Genomic DNA, 6,352 nt, shown 5'->3' with positions numbered 1-6,352 from the left:
TATCCTATATAATGTGTGTGATTAACGAAAAGAACTTACCTTTTTATAATTTCTCCTTAGCAGTCGTTTTAGTTTCAGACTTATCGATGAGAAAAGTCGTGCAGATAATGCGGTCGGTAACCTACCCATAAAGTAAATTATCAAATATTAGCTGATCATTCTCATACACAACTTTATCATTGCTGTACTTATATTTTCAAAATTAGTGATATTGGGTTAAACCACATTTTTACATGCAACTGTTTATCTTCTAAAATAACAGTCTCCCCTGCATACTCTCCAGCCGTCGTTGACTTGATAGGGATGCAAATTGCAAATGAGTATGCGCCGTAGTACACGCATATCGATGACTTTGAATGGGTCATGGTATTAAGCATGCAAACTAGTGACAGGTGTGATGGTGCAGTATACTATATTATATTTTGAAGTCAGCGAAGCTTTATACATTAAGGCCTAGCTCAAAATTTAGGCAAATCAATTTGCTGTTTTTCTGTTGTGTGGTTTTCCACAATTTTCTTTATTTCAATAATAATACTACTACACAAGGTATTTCTATATATCCTATCTATTTATACAAAATTAAGCCTTATGGTATCTAACTATAATAATTAAAGCCACGCTCCGGAGAAAAATTTTGTTTTGATACTGGGGAAAAACGGGACGTAACCACCCGTTTTTCCACCTTTTCCCCAGTTTTTAAATATTTAAAAATCTGTCCTTCAATAACCGTTTCCGAGTTTTTCGTCAAATATGCTTTTTGTGTCTTAAAAATATCAGTTTTACAACATACAGTACCAAAAGCGTTTTTCCTCCGGAGCCTGAGTTTAGAAAGCATTTTCATTACAGTTTTCTTTTTCCTTCACTATATTCCTAAATATGCCGTTTTCTTAATTTCTCTATATATTACAAGTTACGTAATGTTATCTTCATAACAGACATAAGGAAAAACTGATTTCCCTTTTCATATTATGCATTTCTCTTAGTACGGTACGGTATGTCAGGCCTACATTCATGTAAACAACGCATTTATATGTGCAAATTTCGTTAACATACATTTTCAACAGCATATTCGTATTAAATTAGATTGAATTTAGCTGTGGTGTGATAATGCAAATTTAATGAAATTTCACTTAAGTCCACGTCTGAATATTAACTCCGTTCTTAAATTAAATTAGCGAAAGTAATTCCCTTTGCACATATGCATCTTATGAATAGACTTATCGTAAATCACCAGTACATAAAATGTGAAGCCTGATAATATTGAACTTTATAAAGATGGTGGAAAGAAACAATTATGTAGTACATATGGATGTTAAGCAAATTGGAACGATTATTGGGCAATAAAGTGGTATAAGAGTTCAATGACCCCCGCCTTAGAGTATTGACGTTTGCTACCTGTCGTTTGATTCGCCGAAAGTGGCAGGGAGGAATGTCGATGATTTACTATCGACAGGAAATGATAAATTTAATGTCGCGTCTACATGCAAACTTCAAAAAACAAAATGCCACACAAAATATACCTGGAAGAAAAAGAGCGATAATATTTAATAATATGAATTTTGATTAGGTCTATGTCTGAATTTGTATAGATTTCTTTGGCATGAAAACATCCGAAGACTTATTACCTGTCTATGTGTCTGTCTGTGGCGAATTCTACACAGGAAGATACAGTAATATTCCTTGTCCGTTCTTTATTAACGTATACACATGGATGCATGGACCAACGGAGGTAATAAATGTCAGTTCCGAAAGACGAACAAATTTAATAAGAGAATAATATTTAAAAATATAGATGGGCTAGATCATGAAAGAACCTCTTCATTTTCATTTCAATTGTTTACAAACATTGCATAATAAATCGATACAATAAAATGTAATGTTGCAATATAAATTGCAAAAAAAAACGTAAATCAAAATTGGTTCAACATTGGTAGGCCTACCTTGTCTTTTGAAATTCATTAAGGCAATAAAGTTCATATTTTTCACCCAGAGCTGCCTGTTTCTTAAAATAAATTGTATTAACGTTTAATTCTTTAATTTAATGTGTAGGCCTATAAGATTTTAGTGATTTTTTTTCTGGCTTACTAGACAAACCGAAGATGGAGGATAGAACTCCGTTTTGCTCTGTTATGTTTTGACATTGTTTGCTTACTTGCTTCTGTGATTGTTTGTGATTCGGAATTCTGAAATAAACAATTTAACTGAGTTAATGCTTAATGCCGATACTCATTCAATCCAACAACATTTGGAATAAAATGAACCAAACGACAATTTTTACTAGCGAGTTTTAAATGCTGACAGAATGATCAAATATATTGCGACTAAAATATTCTCCGCTAAATTCCAAAATTCTAGCGGCAATATTACCACACACTTAATGAAATGCTCCACTTAGGTCTTTAGTTGTAAGAGTATATAAATCGAGATCATTTTATAGAGCAAAAACGAAGATTTCATTTCATCTATTTGGTGCCGGCTCGCTTTGATGTCCGCCATTCCAATGACCATCTACAGCCTACCTGGCCTCAGGAATATGTACAAATGCCGATAACGAATAACACCCCATGCGGTGAATTTGTTTTATTCATTGGACACAGTTTAGCTATATCGAAAAATTAATAGCAATTTAATGCTTTCCAATAAGCTGTAACTATTTACGATTTCGCAACAGTGGAAATTATTAAAGAATGTATTTTCTATTTTAACATGTTATGCGATCTAAAGCACAGCTAAAAGAGCAGACTGTATGGAAACAATGTAGGCTTATATGAGTCTAACGACAGTTCTGGTCTATTTAACAAGTCTAATTTACAGATCTGTAGTAAATAGGACCATATTAACAAATATCAACACTCGTCGCATATAATAATGATGTCAGTAGGCCTACTTTAAAAACGATGTTCTACAATTATCATCGCATTTAGCATTGGAGCACGTGATCTAGCAGGTGGTGACGTACAGGCGTGTTCATCACCAAATGCAATGCAATAATGTATATAGCACGCATGGTGTTAATATAGGCCTATACTTTACTATTTTTAAATTTTAATTAATTTTCATCATCATCAGTGAGTTCCATATCCATCAAGGATTTCGGATACCATGATTTTCTTACATTTTCGTTTTGTCTTTAGCTGATAGGCCTATTATTATTTCCATAACTACTGTTCGTCCATTCACACATTCATTGTATCGAACAACGTAAACGCCAATAATTCAGGATGCATTAAAGGAAAACATTATACACACACACACGATTATTTTGAATAAACTGAGTTATAGGAAGTTATTTTTTTTTTGTGCGCTTAAAATCAAACCCTGGACCCTGTACGGGTCTATGTGAGTCAAACTCAGCGCCACCATGGTTGGGGTGGGAGGAGCGGGGGTGAAATAAGAATATATGATACATGAAAACAATTTAGTTTTCGATGATTTATGCCGAGAATACTGTTACGACGGTCGTCGGTCAAGGCCAACGCAAGCGCAAGATCTTTTTCAATGGCAATCCGCACAGACTGCCACCGATAACCAGAACACGACGGGCATCGCGAGAGCGGGGACGGATTTTCGACCGACAGTCGCACAACCGTCATTCGGCGCATTGTGTTCCCCACTTAACATAATCTTTAAATTGATTACTAGGATAATAATACAGGCCTAATAACAATAATAATCACATAACAAGCAACGATAATAACAACAATAACAGTAACCCAGTAGTTACAATAACAAAAATAACAAGGACAATATAAAATAATAACTTAGCTAATGTAATTATTACTTAGGCCTATTATAAATAGCTTATGTAGGCTATTTCAGGTCTATTTTGATGAATAAAGATAAAGACATATCTTATTGTAACATTTCTTTAAAAACCAATACATAGATTTATCCCAGCCTTTTACATAGATTGATTTTCAATTCTCAATACCTGGTTCTTTATTTTTAACATGATTAAATGATCAGTAAAGCTGATTAATTTCTTGCGTACTTTTAAAATTGAAGTTTTTTTCAAGTCCAACTCGGTATTATTGTCGTGTTGTTAATCATCTCAATATGGTTAATCCTAATCACTTAACACGCACTATGCTCATTGCTCAAATGACCCCAAATGAACTCGCTTGAGCCAACCGGAGTCATCGTCCGCCGGTCGAGAGGTTTCGATTCACTGGACACAATTGACCGATCAACCCCACTGACCAAAACCTAACGCCACGCGTGACCTACACGCTCTCACGTTGCGTTGGCGCACTCACTCCATCACGTGAACGACACAGAGGCAGGCCATTTCCATCTTGATTGATTGATCCTTAAAGATAACTGTCATTAAATATAACGGATGGCTCAATAGAAGGCGCATTAAAATAATGTAGTCGAAACTCAACGACTCAAATGGACGAGTCGTCGCCACTACTACTATTCATTCCGTTCGAACATCATATTTCTTCGTATGCCCAGGAGCGACAACTGAACATGACTGCGCGTAAATCATTGTCAGTGACACGTTGCGCCACGAGGGGAATTTTATGAAAAGTCGTAGACTGTGCTATGTGTAGTTTTATCAGCCGTAAAAAAGTCACCACGTTCACGATTTTGAGAACTACGATGTCGACAAATTATTTATATAGAAAGAAAAAGCCTATATTAGCTGTAGCCAAATGTAGGCCTATGCCTTTAGATACATGGATGTGTATAGAGTAGCCAATGTTGTATCGCACGCGGCATATACATGAGTAATACAAATTTACTATATTTAACCTGACAAAATTAAAACATCAATTAACCAAACAATAATAGCGTACCATCTGCGCGAAGTAATCTGTCATAAGCCACATGGACACAGAGGAAAATTAAAACAAAATGAACTTTTACAGAATCTATAGAATTATAAGAATATCGGGTAGGCCTACAATGTTAATTATGATAGATTTCATGACATAAGTGAATTTATACAGAGGAAGGGGTGAGGGCAGAACACAGAAACATATGCGCTGTATTATAAAGTTGGCGTACATCAATATTCCGCCTTCCTGTTATCGTACTGCAACATGACATATTGCGCATACTTCCCGTCAATGACGAATTACTCGTAAATGCTTACAATTCCGTTTCTAACGTTCGTCTATTATATTATTAACGGTCGTTCCTTTTACTGCTTTTACATAGTTTCTTTAACTCGAGATGATATTTCGGTGATAAAACAGGTTTATGAATTCAATTATAGAAAACAGGAGGCAATCGCATGTATACGTACAAATCAGACTAACGTCGAGCAAATTAGACAAATGCTTTACTTTTCCCTGAAGAGAGATGATCTTTCCATCGGAAATGCAACGATTTTATGTCGAATTAAAATAAACGGCGATCGTCTATCATTAATGTATTCAGTAAGATACTAAAGCAACCAACTACCGAGATTCTGAGCCTGTCTCAGGAAGATTGGCAGTCCTATCTGGTCACGTGGCATTTGCGTGATCTCGCGACACAGATCGCCGTTTAAACATTGTTTTAACATTTCTATGTTGTATTTCAAATTATACTTATATTCCTTTAATTAATAAAGGCTTTAATTAATCTTGTAAATGATATTTTACACTGTTGGATGCAATAAGGAAAAAATAGACATACTAGAAGCGAATAGTTACAATAATGTAATCAGTAAAATGTTATAAGGCCAAATGATAAAGATTGAAGAAGATGGGAATGACAATGAGGACATAATTTATGGCGATGATGATGATGATGATGATGATGATGATGATGATGATGACAGCGGTGATGATGATGACAACGGTGATGATGTTGATTACTACGACGATGATAAAGATGTTGCTCATTTTAACAACGACGTTGGTTTTCCTGCAAGCCCACCAATCGCAATGCTTAAAATTTCAAAAATATGCTTCAAATATGGAAATCTGCGCCGACGACGGCGACGATGACGGCTATGACGACAAGGTTGATGATGACGGCGATGTTGGTGCTAACAGATAAAGATGTTGACTACTATATTGGTGCTTATTTGGCAATGATGGCGGCACGCATGACGATTAAGACATCAGCGATGTTAATGATGGAGTTGGTAATAGACTTAACCATCATCATGCTAAAATGCTCTACTGAAAAACATTGTGCAAAGGCTGCTCTGAAACCGAAAGATGGATTGCAATAAAACTTTGAAAACATAGGGGCCTACATAGATCATTATGAAGAGCGGCGACCTTACGGTATTGTTATTTGGTATAACTGTTATTTTTTAATCAACACTGCACCTGAATGTAGTACAAAAACCACCCTGGACAAAAACCACCTACAAACGGACTATGCCAGTTTTAAATAGGGTGGACAATGT

Source organism: Anneissia japonica, unplaced genomic scaffold (genome assembly GCF_011630105.1).
Source record: "Anneissia japonica isolate Jap-2015-1 unplaced genomic scaffold, ASM1163010v1 scaffold17412_len611537_cov169, whole genome shotgun sequence".
NCBI lineage: Eukaryota > Metazoa > Echinodermata > Crinoidea > Comatulida > Comatulidae > Anneissia > Anneissia japonica.
This window is presented reverse-complemented; position numbering follows the sequence as displayed.